Source organism: Chrysoperla carnea, chromosome X (assembly GCF_905475395.1).
Source record: "Chrysoperla carnea chromosome X, inChrCarn1.1, whole genome shotgun sequence".
NCBI classification, from domain to species: Eukaryota; Metazoa; Arthropoda; class Insecta; order Neuroptera; family Chrysopidae; genus Chrysoperla; species Chrysoperla carnea.
The window spans coordinates 30,292,799-30,305,345 of NC_058342.1; the positions used below are offsets into that span (position 1 = coordinate 30,292,799).

The 12,547-nt window shown below is 29.6% G+C and overlaps 2 non-coding genes across 2 annotated transcripts; one reads left to right on the forward strand and one right to left on the reverse strand.

The window, feature by feature from the left end:
- The first annotated feature begins 4,938 nt into the window (after positions 1 to 4,938).
- On the forward strand, positions 4,939 to 5,012 carry Trnat-agu. Its single transcript has one exon. It is a non-coding gene; the product is annotated as a tRNA-Thr (tRNA).
- A 223-nt stretch (positions 5,013 to 5,235) lies between these two features.
- Positions 5,236 to 5,309, reverse strand: Trnat-agu. The gene has a single exon. It is a non-coding gene; the product is annotated as a tRNA-Thr (tRNA).
- Between the last annotated feature and the right edge of the window lie 7,238 nt (positions 5,310 to 12,547).

Sequence of the window (12,547 nt, forward strand, 5' to 3'; positions counted from 1 at the left end):
TTTCAAGTGAAAAATAACAAATGCGTTTTTGTGTAATTCTCTTTTTTATTATTATTGGTATTAATTTCACATCTAAAAAACAACAAATTGAAACGGATGTTTTTTATATAAAAAAAAAAATCGCTGTTATAATCGGAATAAAAAGAGGGCTGTTTAGTTGATTCACACCTGGAGTGAACACTACACACTCATTTTGGGTATGTGTGTTTAATAAAAAAAAAAATAGTCACTTAAATATTTTTATTTATTACAGGCAAGAAATTATTTTTAAAAAAATGCGGTCAAAAAAATGTAGAGCTGTCAGGAGGTCGCGTCATTATTGTTCAATGTTTTGTATATTTTCTCTCACACATTTCAACGGCACAATAATGTCCCCTTTAATTTAAATCAATCAATTGAAATGTCAATAATTTTTTGTATTCACCTTGTTTTTAAATGGTTTTGAATTTGTTTAGATCAAATTCAAGATTGTTTGGATTGAACTGTCAGGCATAAAAATAATTTTTATACCATGTATATGAAATATGCAAGGTATACTAAGTTTAGTCCCAAGTTTGTAAAGCTTAAAAATATTGATTGAGCAAAATTTTGGTATAGGTGTTCATAAAATCACCTAATTAGTCCATTTCCGGAGATTGATAAATAATTTTCCAAGAAATTAAATTTTCAATAAGTAGTACAAATTCATCATCAACAAAAAGAATACTTTACGTGTTGCAAATTCTAAGAAAACTAAATTCTTGGAATTCAAGACTTTTAAAAGTGGTTTCAATTTTATTGGAAATATTCTGTCTAGAAGGAGTCGAAAAATATTTCACTGAAATTTTCAATAATTTATTAAAGTTTTAACTTTAATTTAAATAGTTTTTTTTTTCATCGACTATTTTTCGAGAAATCTATTTAAACATATCATCCATCCACTGTTTTACCCTAGAATCAATGTTAAATATGCCTACTTTTGAAGTCATTTATTTATTTAAATAATCGGGCAAACCCCGCCTCTCCCAAAATTTTCAGAATTGATTTAGATTCAGTCCAATTTAATATAAAAATCAAACCTTCTCATTGATTAATAGTTAAACGAAGAGGGTTTCATATTAAAGGGTTTTAACTGTAATTTTTTTTTTTTTTTTTTTTTTGCACGAAACTCGCAAGTGATTCAGGTTTTGTGTTTAAAACTACCTCCACAAACATTGAGCGTTTATCTTTATTTCAATTTGTACACATTATTACAATTTTAATATTTTATGTGGGTGGACGATACAGAAATATGATTACTAGGATTTTGATCAGACAATATATAAAATATTTTTTAACTTTCAAACAAACTGGAAATTATAAAAAAGGAATAATGGAGAATTTTACAAATATTTTTACTACAAATTTTATAGGACAAAAATAAATGATCTCTATAAGCGATATGTACATTTTATATTACAGTGAAAATATGTGCACATGTTGTAAGGCATCTATTCGCACGGTGCATGGGTTTTATTGTACTCGTTTCCATGGTAACGATACACTATTTTAATTATAGAATTGAATGGATGCATATATAATTGTATGGATTGCATTTATGACTTACATTGAAAATTTAATATTATTATCTAACAAATTTAAAGAAATAATTGTGATATTCAATCATCAAACTTGAAAATAAAATAAAAATAATTTCAAACACAAGTCTAAACTTGCCTTAGCGCGCGCTTGTACTACTTTAAACAATAAAATATATCAAAGTTTCAAACAATGCACCTGTGAATGTTTTAATTGTCTCGAATTGTAAGACTTATAAACCATTTTACTAAACTGACCATTTTCTGACCTACATTTGAACCTAACACCAAAGAGAAACTGATACACAGTAATTAACTGAATGAACTAATAACTTTTCATACCATTTTCCATCATTTTCTCAACATAACAATTATAAATGCTAAAATAATATTATGATTTTAGCAACAAAACGGGGATAATAAGTTCATAGAACAGTAGGAATAAAAGTTCATAATCACATACGAACGAATATTACCACAATTCGTTTCACTTAAAATATTTGAATGAGTGGTGCCTGCTGCTTGCAACCGGTTCTAAAGATTATATTTATAAAATAGAGATTTTATGAATAAAACGGCGTATTAATAATTATTATATTTTCAATGGAAATAATACCATTGTTTTGTATTTGAAACAATAACTTAGAAAATCATATCTTTACTTCGAATACGTTGTTGCAGTATACAGGTTGATTAACTAGAAAATAAACGGATATATTATTAGTTTCATACTTTTAAGGTGGTACAAGCGCCAAGGCAAGTTTAGAATTATAGAATTGTATGGATGCATATATAATTGTATGGATTGCATTTATGAGTTACATTGAAAATTTAATATTATTGTCTCACACAAATTTAAATAAATAATTATGATAATTTACATTTTAAAAATAATATTTGTGCAATTTGATTTCTTATATTCACAATTTTTAATGCATTAAGTTTAATTAATTCGTGTTTTTCAATAATTTTAATTTAACATTTTCTATAACATTAGCATATATAGGATTGCAAATTAGACATAACAGTCTCCTTTATCGCCAAAATTTTTCACTGGAAGCGCTGGCATCGATTTTATTGTCCCTAGCATGACTACGCACACAACGAATAAATTTTTAATGCTTAGTAAAAATAATTAACTAAAAAAACACGATTGCCGTGCTAAGAAAACGAACTAAAAAGTAGCAAGCAAGTTTTATTAGAAACTTCAGTCGAATTCAGTCGAAAAATGTCGAAACCTACGACATTTTTCGAAAATTTAATGGATTTGGTTCAAATCATTCTGAGAACAGTACTCATTTTAATTTGCAGAGCCTAAGTGGTTTCAAACTTGAAAAGGAAATTAAATTTGAGCTTTTGTTGTTTTTCTGTAGGTGGAAACAACGTAATCGTGTATAAATATAACTACTCTCGATTCACAAAAATGATTGCTGTCCCAGCAACCACGCCAGGGACTATTTGACATATCGCAACTTATCGTCCAAGGTGTAAAAAAACCTCGTAGAAAAGTTACCGAAAGGAACGTCCCAAAATTCTGTCTTAAAATTGTTTACACATAACTACGCCTACGGTTACGTCATTTCATTTATAAACCTGTAACAATATTATACCGATAAATGAATTTTCCGGGAAAAATTTTAATTCTATTTTCAGTTACAATGAATTTAAAGATTATTTCAATCCGTAGAATAATGTTATACGATATATTTGATTTTCAATATTCCAAGTATCTCAGAAACCAAAGATATCGTCTTCATTGTTTAATTTGTAAATAATTTCAGATAAGTAGTCGAGAAAATGCATAATACTCACATTCTTTGTTGAAAAAGTGTATTCTTAGAATGAAAACATATGATAGCTAGAGTGATACCCACCCGCTTCGCTGGTTTTAAAATTAAAGATTGATAAAGATTGCTCTCGCTTATCCCCTTTCTATAACACTCGAAATAACGGTAAGGATTGTTTTACACAGGTAAATCATATGTATGGTTTTCTATTTTTTTAAATGTATAATAGTAATTTATTGAGTATATCAGAAAAGATGGCCGTGAAATATTTTATATTGACTATTTTTACAGAAATCTGGTAATGTCAAATTAAATTATTATTATTATTTTTTAAATTATATCTCATGTGTTATTCTGATGTATGAGCTATATTGCTGTACAGTTTCATTAAAAACCATTCGCTAGTTTTAGCGTGAAAGCGTAACAAACAAACAAACAAACAAGCATGCTTACTTTCGCATTATTGATATATAGAGATGAGTATTCGTGGGTAGATTATTATTTTCGATGTGATAGTTCAAGTTCTACTAATATCAATTATTTTAAAATATATCACTAATCCGCTTATTGTCATAAACATTATTGTTGATAAGAAACCATTTTAAATGGGAGCGTACATGCATGTATACACGAAAACAATGTTATATATGGAGGTAGCCACACTACAAGTTTAGTCGAATGATATTTCGACTACACGGAATATGATTTGCTTCCCAAATTGATAAATTTTAAAAATACTTTTTATAGGACAAGCTTTTATTGTACTAAAAAGTAAAAAATAATTTGATCTATGAGTCACTGATACCCGACTATTGATAAAAGCTTGGGGCACTCAATTTAAAATATCAAAAATGAATCGGAACGCCTCATCTACTCCACATGCCTAATAATTTTCCAATTCATTCTTGATATTAAGCACCTCAAGCTTTTAATAACAGGTCGTCTATTTTATTCGTTATATGCCCATTTTCGGTCTAGCTGTGAACACCTTATTTTTCCACTTGTTTAATACTTCAAGAGAAAATTCAAAGAAAAACAGTGCATCTGATAAACACGCCTGAAAGCCATTCCAACGATAACTTTCTAAGGAAAGTATATATTCCTCTTAAAAAAACATTTGCGTGGAATTTTGCTAGAAGGAATGTAAATGATCTGCATTTACGTTGGAACTACATGCTTTATAATAAACATTATAATACATTTATTTTCATTAATTTATTTACAACCTTTTACGCTATTTTATTGTTACAACAGACAGTCAACCATTCGCATAAAATTTATTCATAAACAGTGTGTGTCAATTTGAGTGTAACCGTCCTCTTATTTTGGAGTAGAGACAAAAATTTCATTTTTTGTTTTTTGTCGTAATTTTTGCTAGTAGAGAAGATATCAGTAAGCATAACAGTGGAACCGAAGCTATCATTAAATGACCTACTGTGATTCAAATTACATTGCAATAATCAAGTTCCACTGAAACTAAAACACACTGTATTTATAAGATAATTATATATATATTATGTTAATGAAAAAACAGTATAAAAGCAAAATTTGTCAGCTTTATTTCCAAGAAAGTATTTATTGTTACAATTAACAAGGGCACCGTGGCTTAGTTGGTTAAAGCGCCTGTCTAGTAAACAGGAGATCGTGAGTTCGAATCTCGCCGGGGCCTTGATTGTTCGGTAAGAGGAATTATTTTCTTTTTTTTAATTAAATCTAAACAACACTAATTTAATCGAATCATTGTGTTAGTAGTTTTACTGTGGGTTCCGCTTTTGTGGAAAAGAGATTCTTTTTTCTAAATTAGTATAATTATGGATTATTAAGTTAGAATTGAAATACTTGGTAGATCATGTTAAATGTTTTAATTCAAAAAATTAAATTAGGAGACACTTAGGCTCCGGTGAGATTCGAACTCACGATCTCCTGTTTACTAGACAGGCGCTTTAACCAACTAAGCCACGGCGCCGTTGTTTTCGAAGCCATAAACATTTTTTGATTGTTATTTGGAAGTACAAATTCGTGACTCTTACAATCTTTTTTCTAGAAGATTAGGGTCGTTCTGGTATTAGGACACTAAATGCCAAAAGGAAAAAAAATGACGACTTTACTTTTGTTGTTCATTTACGAACTCCACCTCGCTTTTTACGTTCTAAGTACGATATAAAAATTTCAGCTTGCTATTTTTTTTCGTTATTGAGTTTACGTGTTTACAGACAGACAGACAGACAACCGGAAATGAACTAATTAGATGATTTTGTGGACATCTGTACCAAAATTTTGTTCGTAGTATCAATAGTTTTAAGCGTTACAAACTAAACTTAGTATACCTTGATATAGTTCATATATACATGGTATAAAAGTGAACTGTTAATGATAAACTATTTAAATTTTATTTCGTTAAAAACAAATGAATGTCATATGTCAAAATATATTTTAAATTCGGGCATTAATTTTGAATAAGTTTGGTTTAAACTATATTTACTGGACGGGTTTAATTAACGTGCCTGCGTCCTCAAAATGAGGTTTCACCAGATGGCATCGTAGTTTACAAGAGTAACTAATAACTGTTAAAATTATTAAATTTATTAAAAGAGTAGCATTTATTAGACACTTAATATAAACAAACATATTAGTAACATGCAATATAATTATTTGATTCAAACATTTTCATTAACTTGTACATTTGGATTATTATTAATTTTTGTAATTTATATTATTAAAATGTTGGTTAAATCATTTCATTGATATGGAAATTATTATCAATATTATTTAGGTAGTAACTTTGTAATGCGTTTCATTATAAATTCATTCATATTATTAAAATATGTTTTAATCTCGTCATATTTTCACTACGCAAATTACATATTTTACCTATTGAAAGGTATGGACCAGCAAGATGAATACATAATGTTTGGTTACATAATTTACCTATCTTGCTATAAACTACTATTCGCACCGTGAGTTTTATGGGAGGCGTTTCCATAGAAACGATACACTACTTTAATTTTACAATTGTATGGATGCATATGTAATTGTATGGATTACATTTATGACTTGCATTGAAAATTTAATATTATTGCTTATCTCTTTCTTTGTTTCACACATTGATGTTCATAAGAACTCTTCTTATGCATATATATCAAGACGCGCAGCGTAAACCGCTCCTCGCACAGACCTGAAACTTTGGGGGGGGGGAGTTCTTTGCATGACGTAGGCATCCAATAAGAAAATATTTTCTGAAATATTCTAAGGGAGTGAAAAACGGGGACAAAGTCTGCATGAGACAACGTGATTCCTTGCTCCATTCTACTTCAAATTCGGCATAAACCATGGGTAAAAAATCGGGTAGCCGCTAGTATGCACATATAACGGGATTTTTTACGTATTGAGTTATCATGACAATTCTTTTCGTATAAAATATAGACAAAATGTGTGATCATTTTAAATTTTTTCTTGAAATGAATACTTTTTTATTTTTTAGACTTATTTTAAAAATATAATTCTAAATATAAAAGCCGCTAAAGTTTTATAAATTTATTTTCTAAGTTTTATAAATTTCTTAGTTGCAATTGCGAAGGAACTATCTTAAAATGTGTTTATTAGATGGTAAAATAAATCTACATAAGTGTCACTTCTTAAAACAAAATTCTAAAACATATTTTACACTAGGTTAAATGAAATCGTGTTTGGTAAGGGTGCCTTTATGTTAAATAGAATTTTTTAAATGAGATGTTAATACGATTCATACACCTATTAAGAAATATGGTATAAAATATTTGTAGCCTATCGTATTGTAAATGAGATTGGTGGCGCTACATTGCTTTCATATTATGTGGTTAAAATATCAATGCGGTTTTCATTTCAATTCATAACTAGAGGTATAATAACTAGTACACTTTACTAGAATACCGAACGGAATGACTGACTGACTTGTACGGTGAAACCACTGAAAACTAATTAAATATTTTAGGTGACATTTTACCAAGATATTTGTAATATAAGTCATCACAACTAACTACAAACACATAAAATTGTTTTCTTGGTTTTCTTTGAACAACACCCAACTCACAAGAATATAATGAAAACATGGTCGGAGCTGAGTTTACAACAACCGAAGACCGAACTTTTATCTTATTTTTAGTTAATTGCACGTTCTTCAACATACAAATTATTTAGAGAGAGAGACTTATTAAAACAAAGGAATTTGTTTATTAAAAACAAGTGAAAGCAAACAATTGACTGAGTTAATTGTTGAAATACCATGTACAGACAGCGTGGTTTTCGTTATGTAAGTAAATCGAGAGTTTGGATGAGGATTTAGATAAATCTCATCTTTCAACATTACCATTTTCGCAATAGTTTCTTTTATCACGTCTTGTAAGTCAAGAGAGATAGCGAGCAATACATACATGTCACACACACATCTACTACTACATAATAATCGAACCTAATTTACGCTCTCACGGTTAAACAGTAATGTTTTCGAAAAAATATTTCAAACAAAAGTTGCTTAGTTTTTTATAAGGAACATTTCTTGCAGTAAAAATTTTGTTATATCTCTAACGGCTTACTAGATGGCTCTTTTACGAACTCGACCTCACTTTTTACGACCTGAACCCGCTGTAAAAATTGATATCTTTTTTCGTTTTTGAATTATCTTAATAATAATAATAATGGGGTTTAACCTCCGTTTCTCGGACATATACGCCTATAACAGAGGCCACCCACATCATTATTTGTTAATCTTTATTTATTTAACTACATACATATTTACAATTACACTTTGATGTGGGTGGATTCGGTTACTTCGTTCATATCCAAGCGACGACAATGTGATCAATTCTATCGCCCTTATTAATTTTAACTGTTCACACTGCCGTTGCCTGGATTCGAACCCGCAACCTAAGTCTAAATAGACGAACAATCAAAGGCTAACGCCTTAGACCGCTCGGCCATTTAGGCTCTAAATTATCTTGATGACAGGCGGGCAAACGGACAACTGGAAATGGACTAATTAGGTGATTTTCTGAACACCTGTACCAAGTATTTCTAAGCGTAACTAACTTGAGACTAAACTTCGTATTGGTACCTTGATATATTTCATATACATGGTCTAAAAATTGTATCATCTATTTTTGTAAACTCCACTCCGACTAGCACTCATTGCTTTGCTAACTGAAGAATTATGATTGTTTGTTTATACAACAGAACAGAATAGAACAGAGTTGTGAGGAGGATGACTTTTGTGTGTTTCCATTCATGTTATTCCTCATTTGCATATGAATCATTATATTCCACACACAAATATTTTCAAATCTTATAAATAATTTGAAATTAAAATGTACAATAAATTTATTACTCATAATGCAATTTGTTGTGTGATCCGACTTTACTTGAATGTGATGGTGATTAATGATCATTGAGATGGGAAGGTTCTCATCGCGTTACACTACGGCAAACATTTATAGAAGGGGAATTTTAAATATTCCTCAATTTTTTTACCTGCAAAGTAAACTGAAGAATTTACGAGCGCCAGGGAAACTTAGAATTGAAGGCTTGAGTTGCAGGATTGTTGAAAAAACTATTTAAATTAAAGTTAAAACCTTAACAAGTGAAAACAAACAATTGACTAAATTAGTTGTTGAAATACCATGTATAGACAGTGTTGATTACTCTGTCACATTACACATACATACATATCACATACATATAATTGATATACCCATTTAATGGTACAATTTGCGCATAATATGCGCTCGCACACGGAAAACAGTGATGTTTATGAAAAAATGTTTCAAACAAAAGTTGTTAATTTTTTATAAGGAACATTTTTTACATTTAAACTTTTGTTCTATCTCTAACCGTTTACAAGATGGGTTCTACGGGTACAAGACCCAATTGACCTATGTTGCTCATTTACAAACTCGACCTAACTTTTTACGTCTTCAGCACGCTATAAAAATTTCAGCTTGATATCTCTTTTCGTTATTAGACCGACAACCGGAAATGGACTAGTTAGATGATTTTATGAACACCTATACCAAAATTTTGTTGGTAGCATCAATTTTTTTAAGCGTTACAAACTTGGGATTAAATTTAGTATACCTTGATATATTTCATATACATGGTATAATTATTGATAAAAACAAAGCAAACCTGTTGTGCCCGACTTATTAAAGATGTATGACCACGACAGTGGGGACCCAAATTTAAAAAAAATATAAATTTTCAATTTTGATGGTGAATTAATAAAATTTTTCGATATTTGCCTTGGTTTTCAAAATATCGAAAATTTTGTTTAATTATTTGGCATTCGATATTTCAAAACCAAGGCAAATATCGAAAAATTTTATTCTATATTTTCGTCTACAATCATGAAGTTATAACAAAATTCACCATCAAAGTTGAAAATAAGGTACAAAAAAGTCTAAGCCTACCTTGGCGGACGTACTACCTTAACTAACCATTCAATAAACTTGGACATGTTTTTTCAAATTTTTCAATTCGAATTATTTTAATATTTTAGGATATAAAATCATATCAAACACAAATTTTCAACACTGAAAACAATTCCCAATTTCTATTCGGCTGTCTAAATACAATAATATCAATATTCTCATTGGGAAAAACTATCAATCAAATTGAAATATTGAGGTTATAACATTTTATTATTAGACCATTTCCATGACCTATTATTTAGCTACTTTAAAATTTCGTTTTATTTTTAGTCTTATTATTCACAGCTTTCATGCAACCTAGTATTAAGCACCACCCGGAGCAAATGAGAGCAAATGTAAACTACATACAAATTAACCCAATTCAATGAAAAATAAGAATATAAATAAATAACAAGTAAAAACAAACAATTGGCTGATTTAATTGTTGAAATATCATGTAAAGACAATGCTGATTACGCAATGATTTGTTTTTTTACGTCATATATACATACATGTGACAAACACTTAACTGATATTCCCATATAATAACATACATATACTATCTAATTTGAGCTCTCACGGGTAAACAGTGATATTTACGAAAAAATGTTTCAAACAAAAGTTCTTTATTTTTTTATAAGAAATATTTTTTATATTTAAACTTTTGTTGTATCTCTAACGGTTTACAACATGGGTCCAACGGATCCATGACCCAATTAACCTATGTGACTCATTTACGAACTCGATATCATTTTTTATGCACTGAGCACGCTATAAAAATTTGAGCTTGATATCTTTTTTGAGCTGTTGACAGACAGACAGACGGACAGAAAACCGAAAAAGGACTATCTAGGTGATTTTATGAACACCTATACCAAAGTTTTGGGACTAAACTTAGTATACCTTGATATATTTCATATACATTGGAACAAAAAAAAAATTTTTCCTCGAAAATTGACCCTCTTGATATTATTCGATGAATTAGAATTTGAAGCACTGTCTATGTTGGTAATGACATTCAGAAAAAAAATTTTCAAACAAAAGCTGCGAAATTTTTCACAATGAACTTTTTTTGTATTTTGATATCTCCCTCTCTCTCTTACGATTTACAAGATGAGTTCGTAAGTGATCCAAAAAGCTTATATCGCTCGTTTTTACCTCTTAAGGCTCGAATTTCAGTTCGATATATCTTTTTTAGCTGCGACGAACAAACAGACTGATATACTGATAAATGAAAATCTTCTCCTGACATCTAAGAATTCTAGCTATCAAAAATTGTTCATAAATATCCTGGAGTTAAATTTTCTATGCATAATAAAGTTACGATAAGTAAATTTTGATTCGTGGAAAGCAAACTTCATGTACTAAGTGCACAATAAAAGACAATCTATAGTTCTTTTCAACAACAACAAAAAAAAAAAGTATACCATTTGTGAGAAAAACCTTTATTATATACAATTCTAAGTAAGCAAAATAATTCTAGAGAATTGTATAAATTCGGAGAAAAAAGACGGTTTTTCATTACAATCTCGATTTACATATTTAAGTAGTTTTTCCTTACAAAAGCGGTCATTTATATCCGACAAGGGCGTTAACACAAACTGTTATATAATTCACAGTATAATTAATTATTAAACCTAAATTCATTAGAAATATATAAAATTACTGAGTGTATCAGTTATCAACATAAATTTCGAAGGTCAATTATTTTTTCCATCTACTAATTCTGTTACAATTTTACAGACTTAGTATTTAAACATTAAAGCAGGTAAGCCCTCACGAGCGTATTCAGCCTTTGGTACCAGGAGCAACAATATAGGAATTTTGGGTGTAGAGAAGGGCAAATTAGATAAATTTCGGAATATTTTTTTTTATTATTTGGGTCCTAATTGAACGGCAACACGGGCGTACTTAATGTTTAGTTCAAGGAGAGCTAAGCAAGTTTTTGATTTAAAGGGAACAAATAAGAGGATTAATTTGGCATAAACGCAAATTAATCCAAGTAAATCAACGCAAATCCATATCCAGGTACGCCCTTGTAAACGTTGACCAAAAGTTGAGGTTAGTAAGTCTCATATTAACCCAAGAAATTGAATTGGATGATATTGGAATGATACTGAATTGTAAGTTTTTGTGTATGAAACAAGTTTGACTTTTTGAAACATTTTCTTCTGCTTTGATTTTCTTCGAGCATAATTTTTTTAGTTTGTTGGGATTTAATCAACTTAAAAATTTCCCTCTAGAGTTAGCATTCCCCCTATTATTAATGGGTAAAAAACTATAAGCAGCCGATAAAAAATCCTGTGACGTTTTTTAACCATGTATGTAATATACATCAAGGTATACTAAATTTAGTCCCAAGTTTGTAACGCTTAAAAATATTGATGCTACGAACAAAATTTTGGTATAGATGTTCTTAAAATCCCCTAATCCGTCCATTTCCGACTGTCAGTCTGTCTGCTCGTCTGTCATCACGATAATTCAAAAGCGAAAAGAGATATCAAGTTGAAATTTTTATAGCGTGCTTTGTAAAAAGTGAGGTCAAGTTCGTAAATGAACAATATAGCACAATTGGATCTTGTGATAGAACAAAAGTATAAATGTAAAAAATGTTCCTTATCAGGCAATGAACAACTTTTGTTTTGAAACATTATTTCGTTAACATCACTGTTTACCCACGAGGGCGCAAATTATGTATGTACGTGTAATGTGACAGTGTAATCGACACTGTCTATACATGGTATTTCAACAATTAACTCAGCCATTT